This window comes from Crinia signifera, chromosome 1 (genome assembly GCF_055691185.1).
Source record: "Crinia signifera chromosome 1, ASM5569118v1, whole genome shotgun sequence".
Taxonomy (NCBI): Eukaryota; Metazoa; Chordata; class Amphibia; order Anura; family Myobatrachidae; genus Crinia; species Crinia signifera.
In genome coordinates this window covers 412,549,648-412,568,924 of record NC_139217.1, presented here as the reverse complement: position 1 = coordinate 412,568,924, position 19,277 = coordinate 412,549,648, and positions in this window count along the sequence as shown.

Below are 19,277 nucleotides of genomic sequence, written 5' to 3'. Positions count from 1 at the left end.
TACAGTTTAATTTGAAAAGAGTCAAGCTACTGATAACAGTTTGGTTTACCATGACCATAAATAAAGCACAAAGTCAAACACTTAATGTAGCTGGCATTGACCTAAGTGGGATGTTTTTCCCATGGCCAACTTCATGTGGCCCACGAAAAAAAAATATTTTTGTATTCATGTCTGAAGGAAGAACGACAAATGAGGTCTATAAAGAAATTCTATAAGTCACTTATTTCTTACAAACATACTCTTCTTCTTTACAAACATCACCGTTACTAGAAAAAAATGTACCCGTGTGAAGCAGGGGCGGATTGCTAATTTAATTTATCTGATTCACTCTGATATCTTGTCCCAAAGTGCTTTACATTTATCTGTGATGAACCTCATCTTCCATTTTGTTGCACAATCCTAGAATTAATTTACAGTAAGTCTGTCTGTAGAGTGGCTACATCCTGTTCAAATTTAATTATCTTGCATAGTTTGGTTTCGTCTGCAAAAATTGACATTTTGCTCAATACAGCATCTCCTAGATCATTAATAAATATGTTAAAGAAAAGTTGCCCCAGCAACAAAACCCGAGGTAGACCACTTAAAACTTTAATTCAATTTTAAAATGATCAATTTATCAGAACTCTTTGTTTCCTATCCTCAAGCCAATTTTTGACACAAGTCCACATGTTGTTACCTAGACCCAGCTTGTTAGTCAATCATTTCCTGGATGTATTTAATTTCCTTTTTTGAATAGCGGTACTACTTCTGCAATTCACCAGTCACTTGGTACTGAGCCAGATGAAATTAAAGTATAGTGGCCTAGCTAATTCCAAATTCAGTTACATTAGAACTCTTGGATGAATGCAATCTGGTCCTAGCTATGTCTCTATTTTGATTTTAGAGAGTTGCTTATGGACTTCTTCCATCATGTAATGAGTATTAAGTAGCGGGGCATTGTTATATTTGTTACTATGTATTTTACTCCCAAATTCCTCCTCTTACAGACAATATAATTTAGCAATGATAACAGGATACAGGTATTGAAGATAAACCACAGTCAATATAAGGTATGAATCTCTCTTCTGCTAAATACTGTGCCGCCATACAGCCATATTGTACGGTTATGCTCCAATAACACAGTGACAGGCTTGAGTATATGCAGAGAGCCAAAAGCCAAGTAACCAACTTTGCATTGCAGTTTCAGTAGTCTGTTATTGTGACTAAAGTGTCATGCACAATAACACTGACATACAGATGGAGCCCTTTTCATCTAGCCTCCTCTTTTGGATATCCATGGTGAGCAGAGTAATCCCATTACTCACTTAATCCTATTAAAGGGCTAGATGAGGATGGCTCCATCTGTAATGTGATTGTGATTGATGATTCATGCACAATAACACTGAGTTAAGAGAGAGATTCTATGTATAACTATTCAACTACATGTCAACAATTACAGATGAAGGTTTGTTTTCCATAGTTTAGAACACCAAGGGTAAATTGACCTTAGTCTTTCCTCATACTTATCCTGTCAATACTTACTTTATTAAATGGTTCAGGAGTGCTCTAGTAACAGTTGTGAAGGAATGGCATTGGCGATAAAAGTGAATTGTGACATCCTCTACTCCACAGTAATTAATGTACATTTTAGCCCTATTGTTCTCTATGTATGTCTATATTCCCCATAGCTGCGTGTATTTCCAGATCAGATCGCTCTTGCCCAAATATGGTCTGACAGGAAATAGCCAGGAAAGAACATTGCATGGATTCACCCATATGTTATGTCCACAGGGGGTGATCCAATTCCCCTGCTATCAACAGGAAGGTTGTCCACAGGGGGTGACCACCACACAACGTAATCAGCTGGGTATTGAATCTTGTGTTGACACTTCCCTGCATATCTCTGGCCACTTCCAGACTTTCTGGAACCAGACCCAGCAGGGGGGGCTGCAGCAGATGGCCAGCTGGATATTACCTGGGGGGATGTGTCTGACTCTTGGGTCCACCAATCAAGATCCACTGCAAGCCCACTTTTGGTTTGTGCACCGTGGGAATTGAGAAGTTTTAAAAATGACTTGCAGACAAGCGAGGAGGGAGATTTTTATGGACTGTCCTGGACTAAGAGGTTGTGCTCTGTCTGGGTATCGTGTGGACTTATCTGCTATCACTGCTGTGTGGAGGAGTGATAGTTTTGTGCTTTGGAACGGCTGCTACAAGGACTGCCATTTTTTGGACTGCTACCCGATAACGTTTATATGCTACATTTGCCTCTGGTTCCTGTCTTTATCTACATGTGTGTGCTGTGATAAAAATAAACCATATTTTGGTTTCATCTGCTCGGTGTCTGAGTGATTGTGGAACCTCGTATCTTCACAACAGTGATAGGAGAACTTTTGTGATCAAGTCCATATTGGTACAGAATCAATGTGATCATTTAGCTTTTATTTATGGATTTTATTGATTTTATTGATAATGAGTTTCTAGATAACACATCCCATATTTGGTATACAATGACTCAATGACCATGGAATATATTTTTAATTACCAAGTGCAGTATTTCAATCACACTCTAAGAGAATGCAAATTTATACACAAGTACTGTAAACAAAAAATGAGTATGCCCAAGAAACAGCATTTCTACTTGTGCCAGTATCACATGCCGTATACCGAACTCCACTTACAGTATGTGATCAAAACAAAAGAAATGTTTAAATTTAATTAGAAAAACCAACAATCTGACACCTACTTGCTACATGTACTAATAATAAAATGCAGGAAGATCATCATCAATGTTTCTCTTTTCCTCTCTCTCCACAGTGTATGTATATACTCCGCACGCCAATGTCATTTCCTGTCCTATGTGTATTCCCTAACTGCTGGAGTGGTTGGATGGTTCCATCTGATGATACCTCTGGCATGACTTCCGGTGTGATGTTACTTTAGAGGATGGGGAGCCTATGGCCTGTCCTGCATGTGTTGGCCTGTGGGGTGGCTACCAACTGACAATACATCTAGCCGGCACCGCATTTAGCCGGCACCACTTCCAGCTGGCATCACTGGCATCCTCTCTGCTCTTTCAGAGGGGCAACTTTTCTCCAATAGGTTCCAGTCCCAGATGAACCTCTCAGTAGTCAATTTAGAAAAAGAGAGAGTAGTATGTAGGTTCTTATTAGGGAAAGACCCTTCACTTCGGACAGTGACAGCACCCCAACAAATAAAGGAGCACCATGATCAGTGGTCTCCAACCACTGTGTTAGGAGCTTGTGGTGTAAACTTTAAGGTTTCCAGGAACACGTCATGTACTTTTGTGTTCTTTTCCCAGCAATTCTCATAATTTGTGCATATAGGGAAAGAGCATACAGGAACAATATAGTGTAATATTGTAAGAAAATTTTAACAATACCACATAAAACAACTAAGTTGCTTGTACAATGTTTAAAAAAGATTTGGCTTATCTGGTGTATGCTCAGGTCGCATATATGAGTTCCAATCATCTGTCACCAGTCAGAGTCCCTTCAACACGTTTCATCCGTGCCCTCTCTTGCTGGACTTGCTCAGGAGTATGGCTCTGAGCTGTCCCCAGTATTTGGTAAATCAATTTCCGGAGTGGGTTTTCTGCTTTCGGCTGCCCACTTCTGGGTTCATATACTACATATATAGCTAGTTATTAGCTAGTGAGCAACTTTTTCTGATTCACGTCACACTTATGGTTTATTAAATGGCACAAGGACACGTTTTATGCAATGGATGTGTGGACATTATTGATATGATGGTCCCCTGATGATGGTCACTGACTGAAACAACTGTTGGAATGACAAGTTCTGGATGTCCAAGAGAAGTTTCAATTTTCCATGACTGTGATTTATTCTATTATTGGTTGTGTTACTTTTAGGATCAATTAAATAATTTCACAAAAATTGGATCTGATATGTTCCTGACCTAAGGTGGATGCTTTTTGGGATGGAATATATATAAATAAAAACATATATATATATATATATATATATATATATATATATATATATATATATATATATATACATACATGTATTTCATAAAGGTTTAAAAGTAAGTGAAATAAAGTCACAAAGATTTGTGTGTAAGTTGGAAAGTAACCGTGAGTTATATGAGAAATCGAATAATTATCTCTACACCATGTGTCACAATAAATAATTTTAATTGGTTTAACTTCAGGGACCATTACTGGCCTAATTAGATACATGAAAATACTACAAGTATTAAGGAATATCCTGAAGGGAAAAAACATTAGCAATTCTGTCAAGTGCATTTTAAGCAAGTGCACAGAAGGAGACACTTTCCATGAAAGATCTGAAAGGTCCTTTCAGAAAGTGGTGTGATTATGTTAATAATGTGTGCATTTCAGATCAATCTTCAAAGTCATTTGATAATACATGTGATGGATGTTAGAAATATGACCATACATGAATGACCCTATTAGATTTTAATTGGGAGTCTCTAGTTATGTCATAACATGTTTTCCATTCCATTTCGAGCTGCATAATGTTTACCTTATTGTGATGCGTCACAACAATATGTTAATGCATTTTGTGTTTAGCAACAGTTTAAATACTTTAACTGAGAATGAATTAATAAGTCGAATTCAAAAACTTTTTCTAGGTTAATATTACCCTTGGAGTACAAACATTGCTGTCAGAGATGGTCAAAATAATGCCAGGGTCGCTCACACGGACTGTTTTTTTTTTTTTGGTGCAATATTTAACTAAACTTCAATTAATTGACCAGATCGTTTACTGGCATTAAATAAAGTGATTCATATTTCTCGACTTCATTCCTGCCATTTTTAGTGTATATTTTGCACATCTCTCACAGAAACATTGGCATTTAAAGGGTTAAGACTCCAATAGACACAAGGAAATAGTCTTTGCCCACTGTCATGGGACAAGTCATCCGGTTACTATGTTCTTTCTACATGCGTACAACAGGGTGGGGCAAATGTACTAAGCCTTGTCTAGCAATTAAGTGAGCGGAGATAAACCATGAACCACTGTGCTCCTAAGTGTAATTTTTCAAATACAGCCTTTAATATGGCAGTTAGAAGCTGATAAGCTGGTACTTAATCGCTCTTGATGTATTGCCATCCGCAAAAACAAAACAAATTTGACAGATTAAATTTGTTTGTACAAAAACACAACGGTACATTGAGGGGGGTATTCAATGCAGGGTCATGACTGTCGGGTTGACCGTGTCCCGTTCTCGGCTGGTTGGATTCAATGTCCACCTGCTGAAAGCCAAAAAGGGGGTGTGGCCGCGAGATGCGGACGGAAATCGTCTAGCTGTGGCCGGGAACTCGAAATTCATGCCGTTCTCGGCAGAACGTGCCCGACTGCTTGTAAAGTCGGGCACGTTCTGCCGAGATTCCTGTTCAATGCTACTGGGAAATGCTACTGGGAAAGACAGCATTGAACAGGGCCCTGCAGCTATTTCCCCCATCGGAAATAGCGGCGGGAGAGTGAATACCCCCCCCCCCTAAAACATCAAGTCAAAGTAAAACAAACATATTACCAGCATAATATACCTTATTCTGGTTCACTCGCAAAAGCAATTTCCTAAAATGATTGAAAATGTCTTGTTTTCAATAGCAAGAGACAGACTAAATAATACTGTAAATAGTCCACTCGATGTAAACATTCTAATACAGCTCTCCCCTGTCTTGGGGTGGTACACCTGTCAAACTGTAATGCAGATATCATAAGGCGAGATCATGAAGGACAAAAACCTCCCATGGATCATCTTCCATGAAACATCTCCCCTGGTATCTTTTCTTTTTCATGCATCTTATCTGTTACAGCCTTTAATAGATAAAGGGGATATGAAACCAAAGCACACTGTAAATATACTTTATGGCTGTGATGGCTAAACTCTGTGACACATGTCACTCATGACACACCAAGGCACTTTGACTGACAGGCGTTTGACCAACCAGTGCGGAGAATGAAAACCCGTAAGTGCGCAAGGGAAACGGTTAAGCCAGCATACATGCTGCGCCGCCAACTGGAAGGGGACAGAGGGGGTGTCGTCTGTCTGCTGTGGAGGTAGCAAAGCTAGCTCCCACTCACTATAGCAGGGCCGGTGCTACCCACTCAGCAGAGGATGCAAAGCAGGTAGGCGCCTGTTAGGAGAGGTGCCCTCCCTGCTGTACATCCTCTGCTGTCCTCTGTGCCTGCCGTGCTGCTGCTGTGCCTGTGTCACTTCATTACAGGCAGCAGCGCCGGAGGCACAGAGATCCCTACTAACTCATTATCAGCTGGTTACCGGCAGGGGCCGAAAGGGGGCGGAGCTACACGGAAGGAGGGGGCGTGGCTACACGGACCAGAAGGGGTGGAGCTACAAGGGAGCAAGACTGCCTGAAGACAACAGGAAACAGGACAGGATGAGCTGCCACCATTGTAAAGTGTGAGTGTACTAATGTCGGCAACTGGTGTGAGCACGTGTGTAGGCAGCACTACTAATATCGGCAACTGGTGTGGGCACGTGCGTAGGCAGCACTGCTAATGTCGGCAACTGGTGTGGGCACGTGTATAGACAGCACTACTAATGTCGGCAACTGGTGTGGGCACGTGTAGAGGCAGCACTACTAATGTCGGCAACTGGTGTAGGCACGTATATAGGCAGCGCTGTTAATGTCGGCAACTGGTGTGGGCACATGTGTAGGCAGCGCTGCTAATGTCGGCAACTGGTGTGGGCACGTATATAGGCAGCGCTGCTAATGTCGGCAACTGGTGTGGGCACTCATATAGGCAACGCTACTAATGTTGGCAGCTGATGTGGGCACGTGTATAGGCATCGCTACTGACGTCGGCAACTGGTGTGGGCACGTGTATAGGCAGCGCTACTAATGTCGGCAACTGGTGTGGGCACATCTATATGCAGTGCTACTTATGTCGGCAACTGTTGTGGGCACGTGTGTAGGCAGCGCTAATACTGTCGGCAACTGGTGTGAGCACGTGTGTAGGCAGCACTACTAATATCGGCAACTGGTGTGGGCACGTGCGTAGGCAGCACTACTAATGTCGGCAACTGGTGTGGGCACGTGTATAGACAGCACTACTAATGTCGGCAACTGGTGTGGGCACGTGTATAGACAGCACTACTAATGTCGGCAACTGGTGTGGGCACGTGTAGAGGCAGCACTACTAATGTCGGCAACTGCTGTGGGCACTACTTGTAAGCAGAGCAACTACTTTTCCCAACTGCTGTGGGTGTTATGAATAAGCAATGCTACAAATGTGGACATATGCAGGAGTACTCAGGGCATTATGTGTAGCATAATGTGTGTCAATGTCATATGGGCATTATAGTGCATGGCCTAATATGTAAGGGGAATTACAGTGTGTGGCATAATGTGTAATGGGCATTATGGTGTTCTGCATATTGTGCAAGGGGCATCATGATGTGTGGCATTACGAATTATGTGCATTACTGTGTGTGGTTACTATAATGTGTTATGGGCTTTGAGGTGAGAAGCATAATGTGTTATGGGGATTATGGTGTTATTGGTACTTTTATGTGACCACGCCAATTCCCCATGAAGCCACGCTTCTACAATTTTGCGTGCGCCTTCGGCGCGCACTGTCTCTGTTTTTTCACACATGCCACCAAAATGGCTAGTTACGGCACTGATGCTGTGTTAGGTGAATAAGATTGTGCTACTGTGTGGTGTCATTTGGAGTGGGAGCATTATTGTGTAGCCACACCCCTCCCTTTGTAAAGTGTGGGTGGGCGCAAAATTATAGTTTGCAGGAGGGTGCCGAACCCGCTAGCACCGGCCCTGCACTATAGTCTACCCCTACCACTGTTGTTGGGCCTGTGGAAGTGCCGACTGGGGACTACAGGCCCACCTCCTGCCGCTGTCCATATTGAAAGGTGAGACCCTGCTCTTTCTGTCCATGAGACCCGCAGATTACCCTCTCTGTGACACCTTCCCCACACATAGGCTCTGTTTAAAACTCTGCAGGCTCCGGACACCACACTTTTCAGTGCTTCTTTTGGCACTGGTAGCTACCTTTTTGACAGACATATGTGCCCATACAATCATAGTGGTGCCTGGAAACTGACCCTACACAGGTGTCTAGAATTGGCACTGAACTTCATTAGAAGCTGTCCATTATCAGATGTGTATGAGAGAGGGGGTGTGTGGGTAAACAACTGCGCTACACTTCACCGCTTAGTTCTAACATATGTGCCAGTGTTTTATTCTTACATCCACTCCTATTAAGCGGTGAAGTGTAGCGCAGTTGTTTACCCACCCCCCCCCCCTCTCTCAGTACCATTTACTTTTTGGGTTTTATGTAGTATACCCCGGGTATTACCTGCAGCAACCTTCCATACCGCTAACTCAGCGCAGTTGCTACCCACATCGCTCTAACCAGATGTGTATGGTCTGTATTAGTGCAACCTTCTTAAATTGTATCTTGCTTTTTCACATAAGACTTTCATATTTATAATGGGCACCACAGTGTGTGGCATATGTATAATGGGCATCACGGTGTGTGGCTTACGTATAATGGGCATCACGGTATATGGCATATGTATAATGGGCATCACGGTGTATGGCATATGCATAATGGGCATTACGGTGTGTGGCATATGTATAATGGAGCATCATGATGTGTGGCATATTTATAATGGCTGCAAATATCACCAAATTATTGATGTTTCTTGAAGTGAAATGCGACTCGAGGAAGGCTACACTTTATTTACGTTTTTCGACACACCAAGCTGAAAAGGTTAGCCATCACTGCTTTAGGGTTTTGCAAGCCCAAGTAGAAAATCATTTTGGGCATAAGCTGATTAATTATTTTAACTCAGGATACTTTATATACCAGTTGAATAGGAAGTCCCAGAGAATTATCCAAAAAACAGGGAGGTCATTATATTGTATGTGTAGTCAGCATGAAGCTTGAAGAGTGTTTAAGAATCTAATTAGTGAAAGCAAGCACCTTTCTCAGTTTGAGTGTCCCACAAGCACATTTCACAGTTTTAAAGTACCTGCTATTAACACACATGAACATATATTCCTTAGACTGGAGCCACTCAGTTCTCTTACAACCAGAGTATTACCTAATGTCTATGTCTACACTAACTACATTAACAATAATCTCCACATTGTCAGGTAGAAGTTGAGATGATCTTAAATACCTACTTAATTCCTGTCACAGAAGGTGGGAACCATGTAACTTGTCTCAAGTATATGGCTGGTGTCCAAATACTGATTCAAAGTACAACCTAGAAGATTGTTAGAATAAATAGTGTTATACCCGTTTCATGAAACGTGATTGGTGTAAAAGTTTCCACCTATGAGTTTCTCTTGAAATGAAGGGAAATACTTTGAATTATTTACCAAGACTGACTAACCTGTGTAGCCCACTGTTCGGACGCCACATAATCAAGGCATCAATTAAAAACTATTTTTATTTAATTTTGATATGTATTTAACTTTGACACTACTGTAGCACATTCCAGGAGAATGATTGTCATCTTTTCTCACAACGCTGTACAGCTTTCCACCTCTGGATCTCTCTCACTATCCTACTCTTCCTATCTTTAAATGGTTTTCGAATCCCAGTTCTTTATTAGCAACAGCTAATATCCTAACTGTTATTAGCTGCTGCCACAGCTCATTGTTGTTGTAGGTCCCGGTCATTGCTAAGTGACCGGAGCCCTGTATCATACCAGCCACACTAGGTTTCCTGGGACACTAGGTGACCACTGCAGTTCCTAACTTTGGCTGTTGCCTAGCAGCTAAGAAGCTACTTGTCTACATGTAGGAAACAGCTGTAACCTATGGTCGCATGCAGGAGAGCTCCGGTGTTCCATCCACGGAGCTCCCATTGTCGGCCCATGGAGAAGGGGCGGGTGGCGGTGGGGAGCGGCGGGGGGGATGGGGGAGACGGAGAAAGTGAAGAGTGCTGTGCTCCCTCGGCAATGTGTTCCCCCAGCGCTGGTCGCGGCGTTCCCCAGCTAGAGAGCAAGGAGGTGGAGACAGATGGCGCCCACAGTCACGGCGCTCAGATGACGACCGATGCTGCCAGCATGAGGACCTGCTGCCGGTCCCTCGTGCAAGCGGGACCCCCGGCCGCCGCAGCAGAGATGGAGTCCCGGCCCCGGTGGAGGATCCGGTCCTACAGAGGAGGACCCTGGCCTGCAGTGGATGATCCCGGCCCGGCACTGCGGCGGAGACTCTAGGCAGGCAGGACCTGGCTGGGACCCCTAGGATGGACTGGGAAGCCCGTCCGGCCCCACGGATCTCTGGATGAACTTGGCTGCCCAGGAGAAGGTATGGCTCCAGAGAGAGGGCCTAGCTTTGGCCACAGGCCTCACTGTCTATCCCAGGCCCCTGGCCTCACTGACTCTTACCCCCCCCTAGCCCCAGCCTCCCAGCCTCATGTAATCTCTCTCTCCCCCCTCCCCCGGCCGCTACCTGTGCTGTCCACGCTGCCCGCGCTGACTCTCCCTACAGGAGGATGGCCTGGTGAGGCCTTCAAGAGGGTGCTGCAAATGGCTGCCTAGGATCTGTGCAGTCAGCAATACGTATCACGTGTCTCCTGTGTGATAACTGTACTGTCCATGCTACAACTCTGCTGTCTTTGCTCATGCTGTCACCTGCTCGGCTGCTGCAATGACCAGTGGTGCCGCGGATGGCTGCCTAGGCGCTGTGCAGCTTGGCGGGTGTGTGTTCCCGGTATGATAACTGTACTGTCCCTGCTTATATTGCTACCTACCTGGCTGCTGCAACAACCAGTGGCGCCGCTGATGGCTGCCTAGTCACTGTGCAGCTCGGTGGGCATGTGATCACCGCAAGTGATGTCTAAATGCTCTCAATGTAATATGTATATAATGTCTCAATGGAATGTAGTTAATGTCTCCCCCCCAATTTCATCCCTGCTTGATGCTGCATTGTAATCCACAAAAAATTCCTAGTGTGCGCAAGCACACATGGCCAATAAAGTTGATTCTATTCTATGATGTTATTAAGGGGACTGGTTTGCCTGGCTGTCTGTTATTGGTCAGTGTTTCTGGTAAAAGGCTGTTGGTCTTGTTCAGCCTTTCTGGTGACACTTTCAGTTTCTTTTTCCTGTCTCTAGTGTTACTGCCTAGCCCAGGGGTTCCCAATCTTTTTCGAATCACGGCACCCTAGAGTATCAGAATTTTTCCACGGCACCCCTAGGCCCAAATTAATATCTATAAAATTAAGATTGTGTTTATATGTGATTCTTAGGTTCAGTTATGTGGTAAAGGGCATGATTGGCTTCTGTTTGTACACATATTTTATGACTGGCAGCCACCAGCACTGGTTTTGTCCAAAAATAATTGATCATAAATAATTTGAAATGTTCCTGGACCACCAACTCGGGGCACCCCTGCAAGTGTCCTGAGGCACCCCAGGTAGCCGCGGCACACAGTTTGGGAACCACTGGCCTAGCCCCTGTACCCTAGCTGAAGCCTTTTCACTTGAGCCTGTTCTCTGAACCTTGTCTGAAGTACTGTGTGAGTTCTATGCTGTGTAATCTACTGAGTGATCCACCTGTGTTCTAGAATCCCTAGCAAATGAACTTTGGATCTCCGTGCAAACCAAATACACCTCTCAGTCCTGAATTACTACTGCTCTTGTGCTTAACTTATTTAACTCTGCTATTCTAATTATAAGTGACTGTAAACATTTCTATTGCTGTCTCATCTAAGAGTGCTTATGTATAGTGCTTCACTCCTTGACTTTCATTACTATTGTGGTTAAAGTCCAAACTCATATAACCCACTGAGAGGTCTTTACTACAACCTTTCCCACAATCCTGCAGACGCCTAGTATACAAGTGTTTCCCATTAACCCTTGTCCTATCAGCCCCTACTGCTGGAGTTTAAGTCCTGGTGGCTACCTAAGTACATGTGTGCATATAAGGCACTAAAGGAACAGGAGGTGGCTGTTATAGGTGTAGAACCCTGTCTTAGGCTCTAGATGTATTACACAATTGTTTCCTAACACTAATTAATGTTCTATACACCTCTCCACTCTCTGTCACCCTGTCTATATAAGCAAGACACTTCTCCCTATACCTCATGTGCTTTTATTTCTCTCACTTAAGCCCCGTACACACGGGGGGGGGGGGGGAGGGGGATGGGGATATATGGCTGAGCAACATATTGCTCCGTTTCTCCTTTTCATCAGCAACCAGAGATGGTCGCTGATGTTAAAGGAGCGTCACAGATGTGTTACAGAAGTTGTTGCAGCTTCAGCTGTATAAGGTACATTGGAAGCCACATTCTGTAGAAGAATCTGCACATAGTGAAATGTGATCTAAACTCTGGGCCAAATGTAATAGGGTGAGAGTTTCAGAAAGTGAGAGATTTTGGGAGAGTTTTCCCATGTTTTTTAAAGCAGCAATCAATTACACTGCAATACCAGGTTGATTTTGCCATGTAATTGATTGCTGCTTTAAAAAACATGGGAAAACTCTTCCAAAATCTCTCACTTTCTGAAACTCTCACCCTATTACATTTGGCCCAGAGTTTAGATCACATTTCACTATGTGCAGATTCTTCTACAGAATGTGGCTTCCAATGTACCTTATACAGCTGAAGCTGCAACAACTTCTGTAACACATCTGTGACGCTCCTTTAACATGTCAATAGGATAGACTATCTCTGTGGGCCTTCACTGCCTAACTAGCCACCTTCCAGTCCCTACCCAGGAATACAGATTAGACTTGCAATACAAATCAGATTCTGTGATTCTCAATCCTGCAACTTTTTTTTGCAACTTGGATGCATGGTGCATGCACAGATGACAAAACATTGCTCGTTTATTTAAACATCAGAACTGCATCTGTCTAAAGCTGGATACACACCTAAAGATGTCTCTGTCCAATCTATCCGGCGAGAACAAAAATATGGTAATGTAGGGAAGCAAATGAGAATTGAACACTTGCTCCCAAAAAAATGGTAAACAAACAATGACCATTCTGACAAATTGGGTAAATCCATTTGATTTAGCGAATACTATCATATTTATCTGTTCTACAGTATTTGGGAGCGAATGGTTGATTGTACTTTTCTCCCGTACATTAACAGATCTTTGTTCCCACCAGACAAATTGGACAGACAAATCTATAGATGTGTACCCAGCTTATTAACCCTCAATAAGTTAATTCTACTCACAGCTTATGGAGGTGACCGCAAAATCAGCCTACTATAATGGGTTGGTAAATGTGCTTAATTCAGGGTTGCCGACCTTTACAATCTCCTCTCCGGGAGAACCCCGGAGAGGAGACAGTCAACATCACTTCTGGGGGCGGGGCCTGATGGAGACATCATCAGTCCCTGCCCCCAGTAATGCAAATACCACAATATGCAGGTCTCCAATGAGGGGTGGGGCTAAATATGCGAGATTTGCATATTTAGCGCCACCCCTTCTACGGAAAAGTCGTGAATCACGGCAATTTAAGGCTTCAGCCACCAGGTACATGGGGGGGACCACCGGAATCCGGGAGGGTTGCCCACCTTTCCGGGGGCAGGCGGGAAGGGGACTCAATTTTCAGGATCCTCCTGGCCATTCCAGGCTTAATTGAATCTGCTCTATAATATTATTCACATAAATGCAAACTATAATATATTACAACTATTGCAGTCATGCATCTGTCCAGTCAATAAACACTATTTTCAGTGTTTGGAATAAAGTAAGAACACTTTAAGAACAAATCATGAAAGGTCACAAGTAGCTGAAATGGACAATTAACATTTCTCAGATAATTGTCACGTTATAATCAGTGGTCTTAACCACTGAGCCACTGCACATAATCTTTGTGGCTTCTTTTGATAAGCAAGTTCTATGGATAAACTTCAAACAAGAACGTTGAAATTGACCTTTTGGTGAACCCATCCGCGTTCAGCTTTGTGTTGCAAAATGACTAAGTAGGCTTATATTTGCAGTTCAGGTAAAGGTCACTAAAGGATAATAAACAAGTCATGGTGTACCATTATGATGTAGTCACGTTATTGTACTTTCTTCCCAGCTGTACTGTGTATCTGTGAGTTTCTCCATCTTTAATGGAAATCACAAGTTGCAGCAGTATTGCACATCATAAAAATTGCTCTAACAAAACAAAAATATCTGGCACACTAATGAAGGGTATTTGAAGTTGAGATTGCTACTACAGGCTTCCCCATTCATTCTAAATGTGTCTGTTACTTTTTGGTTAGATGGCTTTAACATTCAAATGTTCCCTATCTACCGGTAGGAGGAGGAAATGTGATAGAGTTTCCACTTTCTGTGCGTTCTACAGTACCTCATGCAATGTTGCGGGATGTAAGAAGTAGCGATTTAGAAGGTACCAATATAATTCTCTCATGGCTTCCACCAAGTGTGCATTAGCTAAACATTTTCAGACAAAAACAACTGTATGTATGTATGTATTAGAAGTTGGAAGTTGCATGAGTCCTATAGATTGTAAGCTTGCGAGCAGGGCCCTCCTACCTCCATGTCGGTTTGTATCTAGCAGGTTTGTTTAATCACTGTTGTTTCCAATTGTAAAGCGCAACGGAATATGCTGCGCTATATAAGAAACTGTAAAAAAATAAATAAACAAATGAATTTGACCTCATTAGCCCTATATACTGTAAGCCTTGTTTGTGCATGTTAAACTTTGACAGGTTTGGGCAAGAAGACAAGGGCTAGATTTATTAAGCTCGGTGAAGTGATAAAGTGTCAGGTTTTTATCACCGGCCAATCAGCTCCTGCCTGTCATTTTTGAAACCATATAGCAGGCCAAGCTGCACTCTGCTATATGACTCTGGACTTTGAACCCACTTCACACTTGGACCAGCTCTCCAATTGATCCTCCTTCCTTAGTTCTCCTAGTTGCCAATACCAACTGGTATTGGCAACTAGGAGAACCTGTTAACTATTGGAGCCTATCCAGATCCTGAAACCCCAACAATCCTGTTTCAAACAAGTGGATACAAACTCAGAAGGCATCCATTCAGGTTTATGGACACCCACCATACCAGCATAAATATGGACACCATGGGAGATCATACCCAATGACCTGAAGAGAGTATACTAGGAACAAGTGAGATTGAATACCAGTAAAATCCATTGTCGTTTATTAATATTTATCACAGTGCATTCCATTTTATTCTTATGATGTATTTCATATGTTTTACTTTTAACGTTTTCTTATTTTTACCAATTCTTATCTATATTATCTATATTCTTACATGCTAGTCATAAATAAATTGTGATTTTTTTATGTAATACCCAATTGATCCATTTTTGTGCTAATGTTTAGTATTCTATACCATTGTTCTTTTTCATTTTTTAAACCAAGCCTGTAACTTCACAGGTAGGAGCTGATTGGCTGGTGATAAAAACCAGACAGTTTATCACTTCACCGAGCTTAATAAATCTGCCCCCAAGTAACAGAAAATAGAGAATGCTAACAGCTTAGATGTTGAGGAGCAAACAAAAAATGCCTGAATACTTTTTCACTGGTATAGATTTGTCCTAGGCTTGAAAAAACTTAATGTTAAGGAGTGTACAAACGCTTTGATTTTGCCAGGTTTCGATTCGATTTTGCTTATAGAAGCTAAATCGAATCAAATTGAATGGTTTTTAAGATGCTTTTGATCTGCATTCGATTCGATGCACGCTCCTGTTTTTCTTTAGATCTAAAAGAAAAATAGACTGTGCAGGCAAGGAAATATTGAATTTGATCCAGTAAATCGCATGTGTAACTTGAATGTAAATCGAAATCGATATCGAATGCAAAAGTGCAGATCAATGTGAATGAGAAAGCAAAGGCCAAAACGAAAGGGGGTGGAATAGGGAAAACCGAAAGCTAATCGAATCGAACGTAAATTGATACGTGTTACACACCTTTAGAGTTAATGTTCTGCGAAAGAACAAATTACATAACCAACGACTTGCACATGAGCATGCAGGAGAAATAAAAAGGATCCTTTCTGATCCTTCTCCTGTGTTCTACTGCAAAAATAACCCATAAGAGTCTCAAGGCAACTTGCTTGCTCTATTATGAGGAAATATAACCTTTAGCAGTTGCTGTGCAGGGCAAAGCTACAGGTTTAATACCCATTGCTATTAACTTTACTTTATGGCATACCCAAGAGTAATGCACGGTAACCCATAGATTCAGCATAAATTCCTGGAATATATGGGTTTCCCCGCCCTCCTGATACGGTGAGGAAAACTGCACTTTCTGGGGCTTAATGAGTAGGGTATCAGTAGCTTACAGAATCAGCTAGTGCTGACAATTAGCCCAGAGGTAAATCTTGTGGCTAACTGGAGGCCTCATTCCCCTCATAGCCTTTTCATTGGTGAATTAGCACTCTGTTTTATTTTTGTCATACATTTCTAGTAAATGTTCTACACCAGTGATTTCTGTAATGACGCACATGTGAGATAAATCTATATCATTGAGTTAGTAATTACTGTATCCCACCTGCTTCCACAGCCAGATAGCCTGAAATCCTGGCCTATTGGGAAGACTTGAGGGCTAAGTTTGAGAACCACAGTGCTGATATGCAACAAGTAATACCCCTTTCAGACATACTCAGGGCCATCTTAAAAGCATTATGGACCCCTGGGCAAAGCTGTGCAGTGGGCCCCTGCCTAATACATATACACTCACTATGATATATATATATATATATATATATATATATATATATATATATATATATATATATATATATATAGATACTGGTAGAAAGCAGCGGCACTCTGAGACTTGGACACGGTGCAAAAAAGTGGAAACTTTACTGGTCTACAGTTTCGGGGATATCACCCCTTCATCAGGACTGATGAAGGGGTGATATCCCCGAAACTGTAGACCAGTAAAGTTTCCACTTTTTTGCACCGTGTCCAAGTCTCAGAGTGCCGCTGCTTTCTACCAGTATCTGCATATTTCTGGCTCTCCAGCCAGCAACGGAGGGCAACTGAGCAAGCTACCCCGTGGGGGGGTCTGAGTGCCGGGCTTACCTAGACTGCTATATATATATATATATATATATATATATATAGCAAGTTTGGGAGTCCAACCGCGCACAGCCACTTTAAGAAATAAAAGTGCTTTTTCCTGTTGGTATGTCTGCAGCTTTTTCTCTCGTAGAGCCTGACCAAGGCTCAAAGGACGTCCAAGTAGTGTATATAATAGTAAGTAGTAAAGTTAAATAAGTAGTGAGGCGTATATTTGTATGTTCATTTTGTTTGCATAAATTGAGACGTTTTATTATAAACACTGTCCGCTAGGGTTACAAAATTCCCCCTTTTTTAGACATAGCAATTAGGTTTGTTATAATGTAATTGGTACTCTTTACCTAGAACGGCGCCCGCGATTAGAATCGCGGGCGTCGGGGGTAAAAAATCGCGGTCATCGCGGGCATCGCGGGTAAATCGCGGGTACATAAAAATCGTGTACCCGCGATGACCGCGATTTTCCCATAGGGAACAATGTTAAAAAGCCTGATTGACCGCGATTTTTCTTTAAAATGCCTCAATGCCCGCGATTTTCACATAGGAATCAATGTTAAATGGGCTACAGAGCCCAAATAGGCAGAATTAACCCTTAAATGTCACCCCAATTTTTGTACGCCACCCCACGATCCACGCCACCCGAAGCGTGGCGAGCGCAGCGAGCCCGCGAGGGGCGGCGGTAAGCGTCCTCCGACCTTTTCATGCCCTACTATCCACGTCGGCGTGGAGTTGAGAATAGAATAGTGTGGCGAGCGCAGCGAGCCACCGAGCCCGAAGCGTGGCGAGCGCAGCGAGCTCCGCGAGGGGACGCGGATACCTTCACAGTTATACGCGTCCCCTCGCGGGCTTCACAGGTATCCGTGGCGAAAAGCGGACACCTGTGAAGCCCGCGAGGGGACGCGTTTACCTGTGAAGGTATCCGCGTCCCCTCGCGGGGCTCGCTGCGCTCGCCACGCTTCGGGCTCGGTGGCTCGCTACGCTCGCCACACTATTCTATTCTCAACTCCACGCCGACGTGGATAGTAGGGCATGAAAAGGTCGGAGGACGCGTACCGCCGCCCCTCGCGGGCTCGCTGCGCTCGCCACGCTTCGGGTTGGCGTGGATCGTGGGGTGGCGTACAAAAATTGGGGTGACATTTAAGGGTTAATTCTGCCTATTTGGGCTCTGTAGCCCATTTAACATTGATTCCTATGTGAAAATCGCGGGCATTGAGGCATTTTAAAGTAAAATCGCGGTCAATCAGGCTTTTTAACATTGTGAGGCTGGGCTGTCTCCTTACAACTTGTGTTGTTCCTGGTCCGAGCAAGTGAAGCACCAACGGCGGGGAACTACGTCCTGGCTTCCCCCGACTGAAGGCTACATCCAAGGACTCTAATTACCGGGCAAGCTGATTGCTGCTATCTTATATGTATGTGAGCTTTTATTTCATGAGTAAATTACTTTTTACCATCATCTGACTCGCTTGCGCTATTCTCTCTTACATATATATATATATATATATATATATATATTCACACACACACACACACATATAGATCCCCCCCCCCCCCCACTACACTATTGACCACCTCTATACCTGCCACTATATTACTGGCTCTGCCACTCTCATTCATACATACATACATACATACATACTGTACCTACATACATACATGTACTGACTCACACATACATACACTGACACTTTCATACATACATGCACTGATGCACTCATACATACACAGACACTCTCAAACATACATACATACATGCACTGACACACTCATACATACACTGACACTTTCATACATACATATATACTGACACTGTCATACATACTGTACATACATACATACACTAACACACTCATACATACACTGACACTCTCATACATACATACACTGACACTGTCATACATACTGTACATACATACATACACTAACGCACTCATACATACACTGACACTCTCATACATACATACATACATGCATACATGTGCTGACACTTTTATTTATACAAAAATATACTGTCACTCATTCAAACATACATACAGTGATGCTCTTATTCATACGTGCACTGATGCACTCATACATACATACACTTATGCATACATACTGTACATACATATATATATACATTGACACTCTTATTCATACATGCACTGACACACTAATACATACATACATTCACTCATACATACATATATACAAACAGTGACGCTCTTAGTCATACATGCAATGACGCACTAATACATACTGTACATACATACATACATACACTCATACATACATA